Source organism: Arvicola amphibius, chromosome 8 (genome assembly GCF_903992535.2).
Source record: "Arvicola amphibius chromosome 8, mArvAmp1.2, whole genome shotgun sequence".
Lineage (NCBI taxonomy): Eukaryota > Metazoa > Chordata > Mammalia > Rodentia > Cricetidae > Arvicola > Arvicola amphibius.
In genome coordinates this window covers 112153731-112177295 of record NC_052054.1, presented here as the reverse complement: position 1 = coordinate 112177295, position 23565 = coordinate 112153731, and positions in this window count along the sequence as shown.

Genomic DNA, 23565 nt, shown 5'->3' with positions numbered 1-23565 from the left:
CAGGTCATCTCAATACGCTACCAGGTCCTTTCTGCTCCACAGTGCTCTGTCTTTACTCCAGAGAACATGCACCCTCACTGTCTTCTCCAAGACAGGGAGAGAAGCAGGGGACAGGGAATCGGGAACCATGAGCCCCTTCAAACTACTCTTAAGCCACCACACAAGGAAACCCAATAACTAAATATATAGCCTGAACATTCTACAAAAGATAGGAAAGAGGAGTCATGGAGCTCATTCTACATCCATCTCGACAGCTCTAGGGGTCCATTCTTAACCCAGCCTGCCCTTCTGAGTAACCCTGGAGCTTATGCCATGCCTTGCTCCAGAAACACAAATTTAATAGATCTGGACAGGGCTCAAATGCATGTTTTAAAAGCCTTAGAGATGTTTGGTGAGCATCCATAGTTCATAACCTTAGATGAGAAAAAAAAATTAGAAACAACGCTCAATAGTTCAGTCAAGCAATGGCTAATTCATTCCCCAGCCCTCTCTTTGGTGAGCTTTTATTTTTCCTAATTAATTTTAAAAGAATTTGCAACTAAACAAAAGAAGTTTGAGTCTTCCTAGGATATTCCTACTTAACATAAGTGGTTTCTACCTAACAGCAGTGCTTCCTTGGCATGAGGCAGGAGGAACGGCCTCGTGGTCCCATGTTTCTGTGTCAAGTCACACTATTTTATCGACATATGGCTTTTGGCTGCAAACTGAATTTCTTCAGAGAGCAAGCAGTTCCTAAAGGAATGAAAATACGTTAGGCACATTCCAACATTCCCTGAACAATGGGACAAGCAAAGACGCTGCGGCTCTGAAAACTCCTGAGTCTGTCATTGACTCAGCTTTTCTTCATAACCTTGAGTTTCCTTCAGAAGGAGAGGAATAAAATTCTCAGTTCCTCCCTTATTCTGTAACTTTATTGTAAGCTAAACCCCACTGCCTTTTGGGACTAGTCTTAGACCATGAGCACAAGCTGAAATTATTGGAGAATAGCAACATGAGGCGGTAGCATTGTATCAAATGGAAGGACCGTGTTTGCTCAAAGTCTCAGAGGACTCGGTTGAGTTTTATTATAAATTCACAGACCTAACATTTTGCCACTGTCTATCTGAGTCAGATCACGCATGGCGTGATAATAACAGTTTCCAACAATTTCTTTCCTCAGGCTTCCAGACACTACCATCAGGGTAGTCGTCACTTGTCATAACTCTGCACCAGCACTTTAAGACCCTGGGTACTTATTAGAATGTAACATGTTCCAAAGAATATTACTAAATTAAAAGTATAATCCCTGAAGCTGAAAGATGCTCACGCGTTCTAGTTATTGGCTCATGCATTTAACTAAAATGGTTTGCCATAGAAACAGAACTTTCATTGACCGAGCCAATCCAAATAAGATTAGGGTCTTGTAATTACCACGAGAAGGCACAATTGATTGCATTGATGCTGTTCTGTGAGCCCTTTGCATTTATTTCTTGTGAATCGTATGAACTACAGAGAGCTCTCACACCCACTTTTTTGTTAGCAACCAGGTAATGCATCTAACTTTCATTTATGTCTCAGTTTGAAGAACCCTGTGATCTGGCCTCTGGGATTTAGAAAAAAAAATACTAGATTTCATCAGTATTAGGATCAATGAGGAGAAGCAGAAAGATTGTTCTGAGTCATCATAGGGGGAAAACCACTTATTTTACAAAGGCAACAGCATCTTCACAGCAAGATGCAGGACTTCCCTGCCAAGGTCATAACACAGCATACACCTGGACCACCAGTCCTTCTCTTTGATGGAGAATCTTCTGGGTGCAATTCTGAGAGAGAGAAAACACACTTTTTCACTGCCTTCTTTATGTCCCCAGTGTCTGATGCTGGCATTTGATGGCCTTCTGTACCCACATCATCATCATTTAAGGCACAGTTAAATAAGTTTCTGCAGAGCAACCCTTGGGCCAGGATTGAGGTGGGATAGAGATCCATTTCCTGTGTTGGTAGGCTATGTCTCTCACCTCTATGAATGTCTTCTTTGCTTCATAGTCTTATCTTTCTTTTCCAGCATGTTCTCAGCATGGTTTTTCTATTGACACGTCACTATATATTAAAACGGTGTCAAAAAGCAGCTATGTTAGCAAAATATGCTCAAGGCCAAGTATGTAAATCATCTTCCCCTGCTATACTTCTGACTCTAGGATTTTAAGTGCTCACTAAACAACGCCATCAGTCCTTCAAACTGATTTTGTGTTGACTCTTGGGACAAGCCAAGATGGATACTGTCTTGAACCTAAGGCTCTATCTTTTCTCTGGGATTACTTCTTAAAAATCACGATTCATTCTAGCGAAGGGACGTCCACTGTTCAATGAAAACAAGTGTAATCACTATTAGAGAATATATCCCAATTTAGAGCTGGGTTCTTTCTTATTTTTAAATATATCTGTTGTGCCTGTAAGTGGGAGGTCAGAGGTCACCTTCAGATGCCTTTTGTTATTGGTCTCCACTTTAGCTTTTGAGCTACACTTGGTTTTTTAGCTTATATTTGGGCTACACTGGCTGGCCTCCGAGCAACCAGGATCTGCCTGTCTCTGTACATCCTCTCCACCGTCACCAAGCTGCCACCAGAGAAGTGACAAGTGCATACTGCCTCACCAGCCTTCACGTAGGTGCTAACTAAGGATCTGAACTTGGATCCTCAAGCTCACCAACAGGTTTTACTCAGTGAGTCTTCTCCCCAGCCCCGAGAGCTGGCTTGTTTTAAGGTCCCCAGTTGTATAAAATTCTTTCCTAGTTTTTATTGTTCCCTGGCCTTTCAACCCAATTTCCTCTAAGGTTTTTTTCTCAAATAGAGGAAGTTGGGTTGAGACGGGGTAATAAAGTTTGTCCATATGTATCAAGATAATGCCTTTTATACATTCTGATTATAAAAGCGAGTCCAAGAAGGCTACTCCTGAGACATCTGGTCTTTGTTTGCAGTTTGGGCTGCCATGTTCCTTGAGGAATCTATCAGCCTACCTCAGCAACTAATCCGGCTGACAGAGAGATATCAGGATGTGAGAACAAAGGAAAGCAAGGCTGGAACTGCAAAATGAATCTCAGAAGTGGGTGAGGTAACAAGCAGGTAGCAAGCGGAAAGGGAGCTTTGAACGGGAGGAGAGAGCTGACTCGGTTTTACCAGCTCCCACATAGAGGATCTTCCAGTTGGTTCCAAGAAACAAAGTTCATTTGCAGTCATCCTGGAGACAGGAAGACAGTGAGCTTGGGAGAATGGAAAAGAAGAAAGGCTTGAGCCCAGTGAGTGGTATTCAGTGGCTTCTCACAATGATGCCCGTAAAAGGCAGCACATATCTGAGAGACAATGGTAGCATTACTAGCGATCCCTACTGCCTTACAAAAGAACACAGGGCACTTGGAGTTTATCTTGAGAGCTCTTCTTACGCAGATCCACATGAACAAAGAACCATGAGTCAGGAGCAAAGGAAATGAGTCAGAGGATGATGTGCTTTGGCATCGCGTCCAGGCAACCTGACTTATAGTTTGTCTGAAACAGAGAAGCAAAGTTAGTAAAGACATGTCAACAGTAAGATCATTATCTTCCGGCATGAAATGCATGTCTGAATCCCATGACTTCTGATCAAATCTTACAGTGAAGATTTTCGCTTTCAAAAGTCCAAATGGCCTTCTGGCTTTTTCTGATATTAAGTATTAAGCATGGTGCCTACTAAAATTATAGAAAACATGTAAACCCAAAGAGATGATCTATGTTTTCTCTTTAAGGGGAATGAAAATCAATACATGTTTAAAAGAAGCTGAATTAACAATTTGAAAGCAGTAGTCACAGTAACTATGCAACAGGCAACATCATAAAATGTGCCACCTCAGGGTCTAGAAAACGTTTACAAATTTTAGTCAATAAAATATCAGATTGTCATTGAGAGGGAGGATAGCCTTCATTTCTCTATATTCAGTTCATCCAAACACCATGGTGCTGAATGAACGTCTCTTTTAAGGCAAAGGGAGACCATTGTCTGGGTTTACTTTGTGCTTCTAAATAGAACAGAAAACCTAAGATGGGGCAACTTATAAAAGAAGTTTTTTTTTCTTACACTGTTGGCAAGACCAAGACTGAGAAGCCAAATGGGGCACACAGTTTCTTGTTGGTAGGTATTCTCTGCATGGTCTCCAAGGGGAGAGTCAACCAGCACATTAGGTAAGGTGGGCACATGTGAGGGACAGAGCCAAACTCCATTTTATTGCAGAGTCACTCTTGAAATGATGTATTAACTTCCCTGTCCATTAATCAATGAATGGATAAACCCATTCATAAAGGTTCTGTCCTTGTGACCTTTGGATAAGTCACAGTGAGGTTTTAATTTCAATGTGAGTTCTGATGGGGACATTCATACCATATCAACCACAGAGACAATTCGGAAACTCTCTTGTGTTCCTCTCAAACTTACTTTCTCCTTCTACTGTTTAATCATTTTGTCATTCATGGCCCTTTTCATGTCTCCATGACAACCCAGAAAAGGAAGCATGACAAATGTCTGAGTCCTCATTGTATCCTTTTCAAATTAGACCTAGTGGCAGATGCCTGCAGCTCCAGCACTTGGGAGGAGAGCAGGGGGCTCTCAAGTTTGAGGCTGAGTTAATAGCAAGCCTAGCTATATAGATCCCATCACACACACACACACACACACACACACACACACACACACGTTGTTTAACTACTTAGTTGACAATGAAACTCATCATTATCAAGCTACTCTTATTAGCTGCTCCAATAGTCTCAGAAAACAGGTTTAGCTGTCTCTGTTGTTTTTTGTTTCCATGGAAACTTATTGGAATCTCTTGTTCTTCTCAGTTTAACTTCATTTACCTTCCACATTTGCCCAGCTGAATGCATGAAACCGCAGCTGTATTGCCCAAGTCTGAGTGAAACACTGGAACCTGAAGCCAACAACAAAGAAAGTGCCAGAGGATCACGTGTGATTTAATCTGCCAAATCATCTGTCGGGGTTATCCAGAACAGAGTACAACCAGCATCCCTGAGGAAATACACAGTTTCATGATGAGGAAGGAAACCCCGGAAATAACCCAGTAACTAAAACTTCTTCAACAGCTATACCTTAAAGCTTTTATTTGTGCCGGCCACTGTTCTAAACAATCTTATTATAGATTGACTCATTTGAAAGTACATGAGGAAGGTATTAATGTCTCTATATTAGGGAGAATGAGATGAAAACATGAGTGGCAATAGACTGTCATTGTCACACAGCTCAGTAGTGGGGCTGCTGGCATAAAAGTCTAACTCGGAGTCTGCTTTGAACAGTGTGCCATAGTGCCCTGCGTAGATTACAAAGGAAACTTATTGATGAGGGGTGTTTCCAGAAGCAGGACCAGCAAACCTGACAGGTAAAAGCCCCACATTTCTCTCCCGTGTCTGTAGTCTGCAGTTACTTTAGGTGTTGGTCGTAATTTGAAAGGAACAATAGGGACTTAAACCTGAGCCAGAAGAAATGGATGCCTCGATTGTAGAGCAGACGGATCAACAGCTATAGCTGTATTACTGAGCCACCCGGGCAACATTAGATATAGAAATTGGAGAAATTCAGGGCAGCAGGAATCATAGAGATGGATCTGCCTGACAGAAGCTAACACGTACTGTACTGGGATTCCTTCTCTGGATTGCTATAGCAACTGTTATCTGCACCAGATGACTTAGCAATTGATATAACATGTCTCCGTTTGTTCAAAATATTGCCTTTCCTCATCCTTATGAAATAGTAAGTCATCTAACATTTGAATGTGTTTTCTTAGGTATGGGTTATTGTATTCAATCCATAGTTAATAATCAAACAGATTTTAATGCATTTGTTGTTTGTGATTTGGGTTATTCATAATGTTTTTTTCTTATGTAACACATAGTGTCATAAAAACAAGATGTATTCATGATAGAAACTGATGTCACTAATCTTACACTTTGGGTTATATACACTGTCTTCTTTCTGCCTTTCAGAACTCCTTGAAGAATGTCCTGGTGTTTGAGTGGTATAATAATAAAAAAATATATAGAACATGAATCCAGCCTGAAGCACTCACTGTATAGAAGCCACAGCTGAATTAATGATTGCTTTTATTTTCTGCATTTATAAGCACATACATATTTCTAGAAGTAAAATTACTTCTTATGAGTATGTGTGTTTTAAATTTTACCAGAAACTGCAAAATTCCCTCAAAGGAAAAAAATCCATAGCGTTTATTCTCCTTCACCATAAAAGGTATGTTCTCCCTATATTCAAGTGCTTGTTTTTGTTTGACTTCTTGAAACCAGGTCAGTTCTAATTTGCTTTCTGTTGCTGTGATAAAAAGAAAACACTGTGGGGAGGGGGGAGGCAGTCAGCTCTTCTATTCTGACACACTCAGGGCTGGCTCATCTGCACCTGCAACAAAAGGGTCAGCTCTAGTGTGCTGCCCAGGCAGGGTGCAGGGCCTGTTCTCCTTGTATACCTCCTACAGCAATCAGGAGAGGGGGCTTTGCACCTTGCCTGGGCAGAACAGTTGAACTAGTCCTAGTGATCTGAGTGTGGGTGACCCCAGCCTGAGGACATGGGGGCAGAAGAACTGGCCCTGCTCTTTGTTGCACGCCGCATTGGGTGAGCTAGCTGAAGCACCTGCTAGAGAGCTTGCCCAGGTAATCGCAATGAGGGAAAGCCGGCCGGCTGAGAAACCCAGCTACCACTCAGACCCAGAACCAGGCCTATGAGGTGGCCTACCATGACATACGCTGCATCTGTGAACTGCTGGAGCAGGTGAAGGAGACGGATCTACAGATCCAAAACAGCAGGATTTCCTTGACACAGGACAACAACAGCGGTTGTGGCCCTCACCTTTAATCCCACCCAGCTCTAGGGAGGCGGAGACAGGAAGATCTCTGAATCCTAGGCCAACCCGGTCGACAGAGTGAGTTGAGGGACAGTCAGGGCTACACAGAGAAACCTGTCTCAAAAGACAAAACAGTAACAACAAAAATACAAACACAAAACAAGGCCAAAAATGTGTTGCAAAAAAGGCCCCAAATCAAATGAGTTCTCACTAGCAGCAGCAGGGGCGAGCAACGTATGCTTTCTGCATCGTTGCTGCCTTTTAAACTAAAGTTATCCTAGTCAGCAACTGCATCTCTGCCCCTACCAGCAGCGGTTTGGCAGCAAGAGCCACAGCCTGAGGAAATTCTGTTCCCTCAGGCGCTGACTCTTTCAAAGCTACAAAAGGATTTTATCTAAATCTCTGTCCCTCCAAAGAACTCAAGATTCAAACCCTGAGGTAGAACTCTGCTCCCCAAAGAGGCTGAATAGCAAGCAGCTCACCTAGTTCACCTCCTCCCAAGTCTCCTTGCCCCCCTTAAGAACCCTTTCCCTTCACCTGGCTCCTCCCAGCTTCTAGTCAGCTAGTTGCTGACTCAACTTCCATACTGATGGAGAATTTTATTTAATCAAACAGATCTCTGCATCATTAAAGAAATGTTCCAGAGCATAAACATAAGTAACACAACTTAAAATAATATTCTACAATAGGTGAGAGAATACACGTTCTAAGCAATAAATTGATGATTTTATGTCAGTACAAAATATTTAACTCTCCCAAAAAAATATGTTTCAAAAGTCAATAAAGAAGTTGTCAGATGGAACTGAATGATTCCCTAACCTGCAGATTCACCTTGAGAGTAAAGGAAAATGAGATGAAATGGGAACACAAAGATCTAGGAAACAATACTGAACATCAGAAGAAGTAAACCCACCTAAGAGTATAAAAACATTTTTCTTCATTTTTAGAAGTACACATGACTAATTAAAACTTCAAATTGACATTGGTAGTGGAAAAGATTTTTTTTTCACCCAAATGTGATGAGGATTCAATTTTTAGCAGACATAATTTTTCCCCTGTCCAGAAACTGACAGTTGCATTATAAATATTTTTATTATTTTTAAAGTGAAATGTATATTTTCTACCAGTGCTTAGTTTTCATTCACTCTTTTTTGAATTTTTCCTCCCCAGACCTGGAAAAATGTAGCTGGAGTTGATAATAGAAGTACCCTGTGCTATTCTTCTGGCCCTTTAAGGGGGCAAGCCACGCCCACTCCCAACGACCCTCCCCCCCCTCACTGCCATCTTGAATCTCTCTTTCCCTGTCCCTTGGCATGTGCATGTGTGTCTCTGTCTCTCTGACCCTCTCTCTGTCTCCTTTCTCTTCTCCCTCCTCTCCCTCTCTCTCCCTCTCTCCCTCTCTCTCCCTCTCTCCCTCTCTCCCTCTCTCTCTCTCTCCCTCTTTCCCTCTCTCTCCCTCTCTCCTCCTCTCCCCCTCTCCCCCTCTCCCCCTTCCCCCCTCTCTCTCTCTCTTCTCTAAGTAATAAATGTCCAGTTCTACGCCTGCCTACTGTGTCTATGTGCCATTTACCTGCCGCACTGCACGTCCAAACCTGCCACAAGCTGTGAACCGCCCCAGGGATCTTGGGCGAACCACTGGGGACCTGAGAGTCTCTGCCTTGGGACTAGCTGCTTTCAGAGTCCACTGCCTGCCTACAGCTGCCACCTGGGACTTTATAGCATTTTTAAAAGAACAACACCCTGCACGCAACAATTTATTTAAATTTTATTTATTTATTTATTTATTTATTTATTTATTTATTTATTTATTATGATTTTCTGAGACAGGGTTTCTCTGGTTGTCCTAAAACCCCCTCTGTAGACCAGGCTGGCCTCAGAGTCAGAGATCCACCTGCCTCTGTCTCCCCAGAGCTCGCATTAAGGGTGTGCGCCACCACAGCCTGGCTCCACAAAGCTCTTTCAGAGGGAACATTTTAATTCCTAATCAATGAACTGATAAGCAAGGAGTGCAGCACTGAATAATCAGAGCTCCTAAGTTCCAGGAAGCGTAGTTTTATTAACTTTGCAGTGTTTATGGTAAAAAGCAATTCGACACATCTTCAGACCAGGGTCAAATTCTTTGAGGAAACCCCCCCCCCCAAACAACAATATTGATTCCAAAATTATAACATAAATGTCCTCTAAACAAAAGCACAAATTCAGACATTTAGATTAAAATGTCTCAAATACTGGTGAACAAAAATAATGAAATTATATGCTCCTAAAAGATGTGTGCACACAGTAACAATTAATGAAAAGAGAGGCCCACAGATCTGAAGGAGAGCAAGAAGGAGTTGATGGGAGGGTTTGAAGGGGAGAAGGGGATGGTAGAAATGTTTAACTATATTATAATCACAAAATTAAAAAAAAATAAGAGTAGTGGCTGGAGAGATGGCTCAGTGCTTATAAGCACTACCTGCCTTTCCAAAGGACGGGAGTTCTAATCCCAGCACCTCCATAGCAGCTCACACCCCTCTCTTAACTCCAGTCCCAGGGAATTTGATGCCCTCTTTTGGCCTCCATGAGCACCAGGCACACACATGGTCCACAGACATATATGCCAGCAAAACATTCATACACATAGAGTAAAAGTAAGTACATATTTTATTTGAGAGAAATAAATAAGAAAATATATATCCTGGAAAAAAAACTATCAAACTCATATCAGAGTCGTTTCTTTACTAATTTCTATAAATAAGTAAAAGATTATTTTCCCCGTCCCTGTGTTCACTAGCTTGACATTTGTACTAAATGTCTCATCAATCCCAAGTGTCTACCTATGAGCAATCAACCTCTTCACATTTCATCTCCAGCATATTCTCTCCTTACTACAATAGCCCATAGCCCATCTGCTCCGTCTCAACTTCCAAACCTAACGGTGGTCTGAGCCCACTCTCAGATGTGTTCGGAACACACGTCTTATGCTCTTCCCTTCCCTGTAAAGTCTTTGTGGCCTTTTCTTTCCTTTGCCCTTCCTATCAATCTAACCAGTTTAACTCAAAACCAAGAAGCCTGGAATCTAGATGAGAAAAAGAAGAAGTAGAGAAGATATTGATAATAACTTGCTATGGAATAATCCTTTATATCCTGTGCAGATTTGTTACTTGGATTGGCTTAATGAAAATTAAAACAGCCATTAGCTAGACAGGAGGTCTAGGCAAGACAGCCAGAAACAGAGGACGCTGGGAAGAAGAAGGGCAACGTCTGAGGAGACACCATGAGATGCAGAACCAGCTGGATGAGAAGTACCTACATGAGGTAAACAAGTCTTGGGGCAGCACATAGATTAATAGAAATGGGCTAGTTTACGTTAGCGAAAAAACAAGCTTAAGCTATCGGCTAAGCATTTATAATAAATATTACATCTCTGCGTGGTTATTTGGGGAGCGACTGGCAGGAGAGAACTGATGGGAGGTCTAGACAGAAAAGTCCACCTATAATAACTAATATTGAGTGCTTAAATTACTTCACCAAGTGCTTACCTATGTAGTAGATGCTCTTGAGAAGGTTAAGTCCTCAACTCAAGTAGCACATGAGTATAAAAAGATGATGAGTCAGCACTAGCAAGATGGCTCAGAGGATAAGAGCACTGACTGCTCTTCCAGAGGTCCTGAGTTCAATTCCATGCAACCACATGGTATAGCTCATAACCATCTACAATGAGATCTGGTGCCCTCTTCTGGCCCACAGGGATACATGCAGGCAGAATATTATATATATAATAAATAAATAAATCTTTAAAAAAAAAGATGAAGAGTCAATCAATGGTAGCTGCCTGTCTCAATCTGAAGTTGTATCTTTACTGATTTAAGTGTGGTCCATCTACTGCCTGCTACTGACACCTTTAGGTGTTTGATGACATCAACACACATTTCCTTCAGAGCATATGTCACCAACGCAAAGCTATTGTTCTTAAGCCCAAATAAAATAGAAAGTGAAGGTGGAAAAGGGAAAATCATGGGACACAGGGCTGCATCCACAACAGGAAGCTGTAACTTTGACCTTTCAACTTAACCTTCTTCAACTCTGCTAAGTCCCAGGGAAGCCTACATCTTTTAAACCAGAATGTGCTTTTAGTACATATTGTTAGTGGGTCCCCGAGTCAGATCGAGGAGAAGCTGAAGGTCTCAAGGAATTTGTTCCCCTGGAAGTCCAGGAATACTAGTGTCTGTCTTTCTATCTATCTATCTATCTATCTATCTATCTATCTATCTATCTATCATCTCAGGAGCCAGCACCCTTGAGAGCTACTTTTCAGCCAAAACTACCGCTGCCTGAGCCACACTTCTGCATGAAATTGGCAGGATTCGAGTTTCTGCCTGTCAGAATCCGTGCTGGCTGGCGAAGGTGCCACTGTTCCTTTTAAACTTAAATGTGTTAGCCAAATTAATTCCATTCAACTCTGCGACCTCCATTGCAGAAAGATCATTAAAGAAGGATATTGTGTGATTGTCACTTTCACCCCACCACTGAAATCTTCCTAAGGAAACAAAACTTTTTAAATGCCATGGAGTATTAAAGGTAAGGATAAGATTTTGCTCCTTTTCTTAAAGCTGCAGTTGCTGGGGTTTCAACCCAAGGCCTCACTCATTCTCACACATGGTAGGATGCGCCCTTTCAATGTGCTAGACAACTTGACAACCTTGAAGATGACCCTGTCTGGTCTGGCATAAAAGAAAGGGAAAATCCATCAAGATAGGTATGTTGTCTTTAGTGGAAAAATAAAATAGATGTCATCTGGCTTTTGAAGTGAAATCTTAAAAAAACTAAATATATCCTGACTTTTTCTTCTTAGTCTTTTAAAAGTAAAACTCTATACAATCTAATCCAATGCTTCTAAAGGTAGCTTGAGTCATTTGGGGTCAGTATTTCACTCCCTACGATCCATGGTGCTTCTGTTCATGCCTCCTGATTGCTGGATTATAGGTATGTATCACTGTGCCCTAAAGAGACTATGTGGCATCTAATATACAGAATTCCCATGCTATTTCAAGTGTTTCCTCCAGCCAGACAAATCGTTTCTTCATCATCAAATTGAGCTTCCCCTTTACTTTCTTCCTAAACTCTGAAGCAGTCTTGATACTGCTTCATCACCTTTATTTAGACTTTTAGCTGTCTCCATACAGACTCCTCTTCTATATGCTCATCTTTAGGGGAATGTTGAACAGAGTAGCAAGCCGTTCTACTTCCTGTTTTAGACTTCTGACCTCAGTTAACGATTAGGAAAATAAATAAAAACTCATGATAATGAGTTACTCTCCTCATTACCGTGACCAAACATCAGTAGGAAACAACTTAATGGAAAATGGTTTGTTTTACAAAAGCTCAAAGTTTCAGGGTACAGAGCATCATGGGGGAAGCACTGCAACCTAAGTGTAAGGCAGATGGTCACTTGGTGTCCATAATGGTCACTTTGTCCGTAAGCAAAGAGAGAGGAACGTTGGTACTTTACTGTTGCCTGTTTTGTTTTGTCTTGTCTTTTTTCTTTTCAGTCTAAAACTCCAGTCCATGAAGTGGTACTAATCACACTCAGGATGTGTTTTCCAACCTTACTTAAACCTCTCTGGAAACGCCACCCAAGATGGGCTCAGGGGGGTGTCTCCTAGGTGACTCTCAGTGCCATGAAGATGGCAAGCAAAATTGACCATCACATTCATACCTGAGAGTCATTGGTTCAATTACTGACAATAGTAATATCTAAAATATTGAGAGCACTTACTAAGCAGAGCAGAACTTACTAAAAGGATTATCTCATTTTATCATGACAGATGAGTTTTATCAGGGGGGTAAATCATTAAAATCTCCATTTTACAGAGGAGTAAAGAAAAGTTAGGGGGCTGGAGAGATGGCTCAGCAGTTAAGAGCACCGCTCTTCCAAAGCTCTTGAGTTCAATTCCCAGCAACCACTTGGTGGCTCACAACCATCTGTAATGAGATCCGGTGTACTCTTGAGGAAGAAAGCTGTCCAGTTGTCCTCATCGACTTAGACCATGAAATCCAATATGGACAAGTTCAACAGAACTGCCATATATGGGCTGCCCATGCATGCTTCAGCATTGCTAGGGCATAAATTTCACTTTAAAAAAAAGAAAAGGTAGAGTTATGTAGTTTACTCACAGAAAAGCAATTAGAAATATTAACACCAGTATCGAATCTTAGAATATCTCCCATGAGAGTGCCCTTTCTTACTACAATGTCATTCTGTCTAGAAGCTGTGATGCAGTAGCAATTGGAAAATAATTGTGACAGGATGTATGGAAAAGATGTGACCAGATTTCATTCTGAATGTCACCCTAAAAGGCTAAAGAAAGAAGGATGCTTGGTGGCTGAAGAAAATTTCACAAAATGTTGCCCTCAAGCTGAGTTCTAGGTAAAATATAGGAATTAGACAATACAGAAAAAGGGTTCTCCTATCCGTGCATGAATACATCAGAAAGAGCAGTGATATGAAAGAAAGTGGTCCGTTTAACAGGGAGAGTAGTAGAAGCACAGAGATAGTGAGAGACTTTCCCAACAAAAAGATGCTAGTAAACGCTGGAGACAATATTTGAGCCCAGCATGTCTGACACTATAGTCTGTGATCTCAGCTGTCACCCAATTAGACCTTAGGGCAAATATGTGTAGGTTTAGATAAATTCCAAACTAGAGTTCATCATATGACTCGTGATACATATCATTTTTAAAAGCTTCAATTTGTTCATCATAAAAGGCAATTCTTAACAGAAACGAGTTATGTGAGTGGTATGTAAACACAACACCTGGTTCATAAACAACAAAAAATTAATAGTGAACAAGTAGTTAACATGACTCAAACTGGAGCTAAATATTCAGCCAGGACTTTTTGACAACCTCCCAACCTACATCAATTTCTTTAGTTGACAGCTACCTGGGAACACATTCATGCTTACCATTTTCACAGGACTGAAGTATGAAAATATTTTATATCCAGCCAAGCTGACTTTAATGTATTGAAGATGTAAAGATGCAGAAGTTTTAAGTGTAAAGAATTTGGGGTCTGTTGTGTTGTATTGTATTGTATTGTATTGTATTGTATCGTATTGTATAAGTGTGTGCTTCTTGTTAGAAGATGAACCTAACCCAACTGAGAGAAAATTAGAGAAACAATGCAAAAAGAATTCATGGTGAATGCTTAAAATATTTAGTCCAATTAAGAATAAGGTCAGAACAGGATGGAAGAATATAATTAGACATGTGATCTGCAATCAAAACAAGGGAGTGGGGAGAGACTGATAGAAAGGAAGCTCAAACTCATTGATTGTTAATAGCATTAAATAATATGACATGAAAGCCAGGCGGTGGCGGTGCATGCTTTTAATTCCAGCACTTGGGAGGCAGAGGCAGGCAGATCTCTGCGAGTTCGAGGTCAACGTGGTCTACAAGAGCTAGTTCCAGGATAGACTCCAAAGATCCAGAGAAACCCTGTCTCAAGAAACCAAAAAAAAAAAAGAAAAAAGAAAAAAAGAAAGAAAGAAAGAAAGAAAGAAAGAAAAGAAAAAGAAAAAAGAATATGACCTAAAACTCAAAAATTAGATAGTAAAAGAGTAGGTAAGAAAATAGAAAAATACAAATTTTCAAAAATATGAAAATAAAAATATTTTAAGAGCAAAGAAAGCACATCATATAAAAAGTATTGACATTATATCTCTCATAGTGCCTATAAAATAATTTTAAAGCATTAAACAAAACATAACAGCTGCATCAATAAACACAAATGAGCTTGTGTTACCTATTAAAGATAAAAATGTCCAGTTAAGTTTGAAATACCTGGTTTTATGCTGTACACAGAAATACCAAAATGAACATGATTCAGAAAAGTTTAAAATGAAGGTAGAACAGAAAACGAAAATTATAACAAAATGACAACTGAGATTTTGATGTCAGACTAAAGGGAATTTGAGCTAATAAATGTGGTGAAGGACAATTTTCAATGCTAAACAGTAATAATACAAAATGAAAAACAAATGCTTATGAGCATGTATTCTTGGAGAGAAAGTAATATGTAATGTTAGCACATCACTCCCAGCATAAGACAGTAAAGTATAGAAGACCCGATGCCACAATCAAAAGGATGGATCTCATGAACTGTTAATGAGGTAGGTGCCTAGGCAACACAGTAGAGCTGGCCCTAAGGACCTGAAAGCAGAGAACTGGTCCCACCCCCTGCTCATCAGTGCAAAGGGAAAACTACCAAGATTATGCAGAAGAGCTCACCCTGGTGGTGAGGACAAGGGAGAGCTGGCAGGTTGACCAACACTGAAACTACCCAGTCCCAGAACCAGGCTAATGTGTTGGCCCACACCAACACCCACCTCATCTGTGATCTGCTGGAGCATGTGAAGGGACCGGTCCTGCAGACCCAAAGGTGTAGGATCTCCATGACACAGGGCAACAACGGGATATCCAAGAGGGGTTCCAGTAAGGGCCCAGCATCAATAGTGTAGTAGAAGCCAGAGGCCTTGAACCAGACCACTGACTCTCTGCAGTGAACACTTACAAGTAAAGATATATGGATAAAAGGGTTTACTATGACTCACTATGTCACACTACAGTTTCCAAGACTAGATCTGCTCCCCAACCCCGACTTTTCTTTTCTTTTTCCTCTCATTTTTTTTTTCTGTTGGGGGTTGTTGCAAGGGCAGAGGGAGTATACAGGAAATGAATGGGATTGAGATGCATGACATGAAAAACTCAAAGAATAAATAAAAAGAAAGTTTAAAAGAAGGAAAGAATAAGAAAAGAAGATAAATGCCCAACCACAAAAGTTAAACAACAAAAATAAAATGAACTGAAATACCATAAAAGGAGAGATATAGCAAATATAAAAGCAGAAGGTTATCAGGGAGACAGTAAAAGAATATCAATCTAAGCACTGAGACAAGATGTTGAACTTTATCAAAGAGCAACATAATAAAAAAGACTAGTTAATTTAATCAGTGGGGGAAAGCAGAGAAAACGAATATAAAGATTAATAACTGAGGAACAATCCTTAAAACATACGATTTGTTTTTTAAAAAAATGAGACTACCTTGTAGACCTCTTTATCAAAAACATTCTAAAAACCGAATAGAACTTGGACACTTCCCTAGGGAAACTTTTAGCAAAGTTAACCAAAGTAGATTCATAACAGATATGAATTGCTGTTGGATGAGTCAAGTTCCTGAATTGCTGTGTAAATTTACATTTAAATTAAATGAAAAGAATGACAAAGAGAACTTATAAGAGGAAAAAGATGACTAGGTGATTAGATTCCTCTCCTGTTTGGAATGTCCTCATTTTTTTGCTCACTTTTATTATTATTATTCTCTTCCACTTTGCTTCTGTCATACAAGTCATACTTCCTAGGTTGAACACTGATTCAGAAGAGATATTTTTTATGTAAACTTTTCTTTGATGCTCCAATTCATATTGAAACCTTCTAATAACTTCATCAATAATGTAATTTCAGTTTAGGACTCTGACATCTAATGCCAAATGGTAAATATACCTTTCACATTCCCTTGTGCAAACAAACCATATCCCTGCTTGAATATTAATTTGTCAAAAGCAAGGGAAAGGTCCTCAAATTCCAGACAAGAAACTTGGCATTACATTATGTCTGAAATAGCTTTCTCCACAAGCAGGCTTGACAAATATCTTGTGATTTGTCTTAGATTTCAAACCTGTCGTGGTTTCTTTTATGAACTTTCATAGCTCCTGTCCCAAGCTCTGACCTCTTCCCTTGGAAGCATTCCTGCTTCTCAGAAGCCACCATTTCAGTGGGTAAAACGATATCTTCGTTTGGTTATCTTTCTCCTTTGTCATCCCTAAAGATTTTATCATCTGAGTGGGATTATTTTCTCACTGAATTGCATCAGGTTCCCAGCTACTTTCCTAATAAGCTCTGGTTGGGGGTGGGAGGAAGTGGCCAGAAATAATCAAGAGTTGTCAACCATGAGCATGGTTCATGCTGCGGTGAAGTCATGTTTACTTTTATGAAAATGAGAAGGTGCTGAATGAGCACCCCATCAAGTGATCATGAAAATACTGTTTCTCAATGTTCCCTTTTCTTTGAATTTCCATGGTTTGAATTTTTGTGTTGGTGAGCCAAACTCTTAAGAAATAATGTCAATTACTCTGGCTTTTTTTTTTCATTTGTAGGGTTGATGGTGTCTGCAGAAATTCTTTGAACTGTAATTTAAATTTTTGAGGAGAATGAAGTCTTCCTTCGAGCAGTGTTGTCTCTACAGGAGTCTCATGATGCCATGGGAATACATCTGCTCAGCTGCAAAAAAATAAGAGGTCGTTTTTCCCCTAGATATTCTTAATTGACAAAAAATTTAAAAGTATCTTGATTTTACTTAAACTTAACAATTTCCTACAGTTTAAACTTTAATTTCTCTTTGATTTAAATATAACTTTTAAAAAATCTGGCTCTAATTCAGTTCAGGCCGCCCTAGGACTCACTCTGTAGCCCAGGCTGATCTCAAATTCACAACAGTCCTGATTCAGCCTCTCATGACCTAGGACTTTCAGTACACATGGCCATTTAGAGCTGAAGAAAAACTTTGTCTAGCATCATTACTTCAAGTTAATTTTAGATGGGATGGAAATAAAAGGAGGACAAACTTTTAATTCAAATCAAATTCTCCTGTGGTTTCCACTTCTGGAGGAGAGCCGAAGTTGGGTTTAGACATTGTGTTCTGTTGATGAGCTGACATCTACTTCATTGGGTGTTTCTTACTGCCTGCCCAATGGGGAGGCTTTCTGCAGGTCTCTCACCTTGCGACAGTAAAAATTACAGGGTAGAGCCTGATTCCACCAAACTTGCCATCTGACTGAATCACGTAATGCTAAGTCATTATACATCAAGGGAAGACCAGGAAGATGATGTGTTCTAGAGACATGAACATCTGGAACATTCTGTAGAGTCACACGAGGCGCCTCCAAGGGAATGAATCACATTTGCACAGAGAGCTGAGGACTTACGGGTACCCAGAAGGTAAATGAGTAGAAGATAAAGATGTTCCCTTTAGGGCCTGACCTCAAGCAGTTCCTTGGGATGAGGAAGCCTGGTGTAAGGACTGACCATAAGGAGTTTTTTCTTGATACGACTTGCCATGAAACCTATCAACAATTTTGACAGAAAAAATAGGAAATGAGCCTAGGTATACACACAAAATAAATACAAGATAAACTCTGGCTTCTATTGTTATGACTTTCCATTCCAGATTCTCTATTTCTCTCCACAGCTGCATCTCATTTGTGCCAACTTCCAAAGATGGCACCCCTGCTGCATCAGCCCCCCAGTGAGAGGCCCTTCCCAGGCACATTCCAAAACCTCTTCTAAAACAGCAGAAGTAATCTTTAAATAAATGCAACCCATGCATGAGTTTTCAACACCTTCAGCAGTCACTGCTGTTAACAACATGGCAGCCAGTCCTGCTTACTAAGGATGGGTCTTTGTGCTGGGGATGCCCCATGAGAGTGATCTTTTCTTGACCACTTCATGAGCTAGGAGAGAACAGAGAGATTAAGAAAATTCCCCAGGGTCACATACCTAGAAAGTCCCAATGTTGGGCTTTGAATTAAGGCTATGCCTTCATGGTAAGTACTCCTTTTGAAACAGAAAGCCCTTGCTCACATAGAACTTACTTAGAACAAGGCAAGGAGATGACAGAAAAGCAATACACAAGAAAATGAGGAATCTGGATAATTTCAGCATGCCACTAGTTCTACAAAGGAATTAAATAGTGGTGTGATACATAGGGATGGGAGAGAGGAGAAGAATTGCTCCTTTACAGAAGGGCATCCAGAAAGGGCTTCCCAAGGGAGAGACTTTAGAGATGACATCCAAAGATGGAAAAAAGACAGGTAGTATAATGGATTAATTAAAAATGCAGCCAGATCCCCGGTGGCTGCAGTGGCAGAAACACTGCAGTCCCCCAAGTGGTGGCATCAGGCCATGTGGCGGCAAGCAGTGGGTCCCCAGAGCAGCCAGTCCTACGCAGGGACTGGCTCAGTTCCCTGAGTGGCTGCAGCAGGCCATCAGGAGAGACAGACAGATGGGCACACCATGAGACCACACTGCAGGTCTCTGAAGGCGGCTGGTCCAGAGCAGGGAAACACATGGTGGGCAAGAGACAGAGACATGAATAGGCACGTCATGCAGAGTGAGGTTGGATATTTATTGAGTGGGTTATGGAAGGGGAGGGAGAAGAGAGAGAGGAGAGAGAGAGAGAGAGAGAGAGAGAGAGAGAGAGAGAGAGAGAGAGAGAGAAGCTGCCTCTCCAAGAGGGAGATGGAAAGCTAAGGGACTCAGGTTGTAAGTAGGAAAGAAGATCTGCCTGCCTCAGCGGGGGGAGGGGAGGGGAGTAGGCGTGGCTTGTCTCTTAAAGAGACAGAACAGATTGTTACAGATAGATCCACAGAAAAGAGGAAGGTAATGACTTCCATCAGAGAGAATGGCAACTGCAAAGCCAGACAGATTATTGGGCAGCATGAGATGGCCATACATAGTGGAGGAACTGAGAGAAACCTAAGCAAGAACAAGTTTTCTACTTCCATTTCTATTGCTGTGATAAAATTCTCTGATTTTTCTTTTGTAAATCAATCTGGGGCAGAGAGGGTTTATTTTAGCTTCCAGGTTATAGTCTATCATCTGAGAAAAGTCATGGAGGCAGAAGCCTGAAGCAGTTAGTCACAGAAAATGAGTGTGTATGTTCCCATTTGGTAGCTTGTGCTCAGCTCACTGCAATCCAGGACCCTGCCTAGGGAATGGCGCCACCCATAGTCGGCTGGGTCTTTCCACATCAATAAATAAGCCTTCCCACAAACCAACCCAACATAGACAATCCCTCACTGAGACTCTTCCCAGTGGATTTCAGGCTATGTTAAATTGACAATAAGCTAACAACCACAACAGGAATGTGAGATTGGATAGACCAGACTCATAAAGGGTCTGATGTCAAAGTGAAATACTGGGCAGCCAGGAACCTTTTCTTTAAGCTATAAAGGGTCTGATTTATATTTCCAGAATTTTACTGTTATGACCAGATCACAGGTGTTAGGAATTTTTCCTAACGCAAGCTCTCTGCGGACACAAAAATCCCAATCAAGTCAAATCACAACAAGCCAAATTAAGAAATATTCAGGTTTAATGGGATTCCTGTGCTCTTGGGTGGCCCTGAGGGGGAACCTGAAGGCCACTAATACAACCACCACAGGAAGGAGAAGAAAGAGACCGTGATTTCCTCCTTTGAGAGCTCACTTAAATACCCTGTGGGAGTGTTCTTGACCCTCACCCCCAGGGGTCAGGACCTGGCATGCTGGGATTTGGAGTCCAGACCAATACAACTCTCAGGCTTGGGGTTACACTCCCAACTTAACAATGGGGACCCCCTAAAAGACCACCATAGAGACCAAATCCCAAATGTAAAAGCAAAGAACCTTTATTTAAGCAGAGTTTGGATTCTCTATTGAGGGCAGAGAGTGACAAGCCCAGTCAGGATAGAGTTTTTGTCATAGTGAGGGGATTTCTAAGCTTCAAGACTCTGATTGACTGACATTTGTCTAGGGGTATCTTGGCAAAAGGGGAATAGGTGAGTCCTGGGCTCAAGGACACCTGTTGATCTTATCTAATCTTATCTAATGATTGGAATGCCAGGTACCTCCCCTTAGCAGCTGGCCCTTCCTGGGTGGTGTCAGCTTATGGCTTTTTCTGGAACCCAGTGCTGCCTGCCAGTAAACTGAGAGACTTAGGTCGACTTCTTAGCTGGTCGCCATCAAAGCCTGCCATGCAGCTGTGCATCTGGGCCCCGTATGTGTGGCCAGGCTGCCCTGGGCCCCACCTTTACCTGAATTCGTGTTTGGAAACATACATCGTTGGAGCTAGATGTGACAGAAGACAGGTCAGATCCATGAGAAACAGCCATGGTTTTTAGCAGTGTGTTTGCGGTGGGCCTAGAGAAGGTAACAGATCCAGAATTTAAAACTTCCTAATGAATTTGAGAGAACAAGACCAGAGGAATGCAGAATTAATCTTAGACTTTTAGGATAGTATAGCTGCAAGCAGTGGTTCCTTCTAAAAGAGGAACAAGTTTTGACTTCTTTAATTTTATTTTGTTTTCGTTTTTTTATTTTCAGGGATGATGATGAGGTTTGGTTTGAATATGTTAGACCATCAGTAAAGACATAAAGCACAAAACTCGTCTATGTGAGGCTGTGCCCAGGGCTAGAGATAAATAAATGTAAGAGTTATCTCATGTACATGAGATGTAAAACCTGCAAGACAGAGGGAGGAGAGATGAAGGACTGGGCCAGGCTGCAGTGGTTAAATAAACCGCCCATGCCCGGGATGGAGCTCAGAGTCCCTGTCAGTCAGCAATAACAAAGCACAATGAAAACAGCCTCCGCTGGAAGGATCTAAGTCTAATTAGTCCTCCTTTCTCTTCACTGTGCTTGCTCCCCTCTGTGGATGACAGGTAGAGAGATATTTTTATTCTTTTTTTCCTAGCAAGTTCTCAGCAGAGACTGACAGACGTGATGACATCTTCCTGAAGGAGCAAGGGGAATAATTCTTACATCATAGTTCAACTTTCCTCCCATGGCCTGAGTCCCTGCAGATAAAGGTCCCTACTTATTTCCTTTCAGAAAACGTCCTTGATGGTGGGACCTGGTGACGTGACTAACCTATGTAAATCAGATCAATCTGAGGTGACGTTCCACGGCAGCACGGAGGTGTAAATGGACACAAAGCTGTCTCTACCAGCCACATAATCATTTTGGAAAATCAGTTTCAGCACCGAGATTTACAAAGGCCCAGCAGATCCTTCAGCCATCCAGTGGAAAGTATTTACCGGGTGCCCTTAGGGGGCCTAATACTGAATGAGGCTGCTTTTGTGAGCAAGTCAGTGGGTCCTCAGCCATGAAAATAGAAATTTAATCACCTGCTCATCCAAGCATTTCCCTTCTGCTTCGGCAATATGCTTTTTTTGTGTGTGAATGACTAACACACTGCTAGAAAGAGCCTGCAAGTCCAGCCTGGAGGTGCTGGGAGGAGAGATGACTCATCCCTCTGACGTCAAAGCCTCCTTCCTTTCCGAGGAGGAGGAGGAGGGGGTAATGGCCTGGCAGAACGACCCAAATGCCCTCCTGAGAGCTGTGTGGGTCAGAACTGCTTCCTCCTCCCCCGCCTGGCAAAGACGATTACAATTCAAAGTTTAAGCTGTGAAATGTCGATTTCACTGTGGAGTTAACTGGAAAACCAGAAGCAGAAAAGTCTTTCTTCCTGTCAAGCAATACATTGTGTCTTTGTTAGGAAGTTCCTCCCCTGGAAAACGTTGAGGGCTTTCCCATCCTTTCATGGTGTGTCTCACGTTATTTTTTGACTTAAAGTCTCTCCGAGCTGCTGTAGCATATGGATCATACACTAGGTAGGTTTATTAAGGCTTGCTTGTATCCAGCAGTTCTGAAGCTGAGAAAAATTTAGCGTCAAAGGGTCAGTGAATGCCCTCTTTGGGTGTCGAACATCTATCTCTTCCCACGTAAGAGCGAGAGAGCCGCAATCAAATGTTCTAACCTCCTAACTCTTTTCTTCTTTTATCATATTTATTTGTTTATTTGTTATTTAATTTTGAAGGAGTCCCAGGTAGCAGAGGCTAGGCTCAAACTCTGTGCAGTAGAGGATGACCTTACATTCTTGATCCCATTCTCTCCTTCCCCTAAATGCTGGGGTTACAGCACAGGTCACCACACTTGACCTCTGTTTTTCTTGTGAAGACATTGAAGACGACATTCCATTGATGCAAAGCGCAGAACCTACCTGATGCAACCATCCCTTGCGAGCTCCTCTCCAAATATCCACACACCAGGGGCAGGGTTTCAACACACACATTTGGGGGCACAGCAACATTCATTCCACGCCGCAGTCATGACTGAAGGCTTCATGACCTAAAGGCCTCAGGAAGACTGGGAAAGTCCAGGCAGGAGAGCTGACTTGACTCGTCACATCTGAGGACCTTGAAGACCCAGGAGGCTTCAGGTAAGAGGATCAGAACACTGGCCTTTACTGGAGTCTTGCCACTTTGACACTGCAGGGGAACTGACCTCCAGATGGAATTTTCCATACCAAAAGTTTCCCTCACTATAAAAGCCCCAGCCTTGCTGCATCATGAGTCCAGTCTTTACTCTCCCTGGGAGACTGGTACCCTTAACTGATTAAAGGCAATCTGCTTCTGGGGAGGCTGGCTTAATCTTTCATCTATGTCCACGTCACCTCCATCAATCCCGGGCTAACAATGCCCATTCTCATCTCTCTTTCATTCCAGGATTTCTTTCTTTCTTCTTATTCTTTTATTGATTTTTATTGAGCTCTACATTTTTCTCTGCTTCCCTCCCTGTCTTTCCCCTCCCCTTCAACCCTCTCCCATGGTCCCCATGCTCACAATTTACTCAGGAGATCTTTTTCTACTTTCTACTTCACGTGTAAATTAGGTCTATGTAAGTCTCTCTTAGTGTCCTCATTGTTGTCTAAGTTCTCTGGGATAGTGGTTTGTAGGCTGGTTTTATTGGCTTTATATTTAAAAAACACTTATGAGTGAGTACATGTGATAATTGTCTTTCTTTGTCTGGGTTACCTCACTCAAAATAATGTTTTCTAGCTC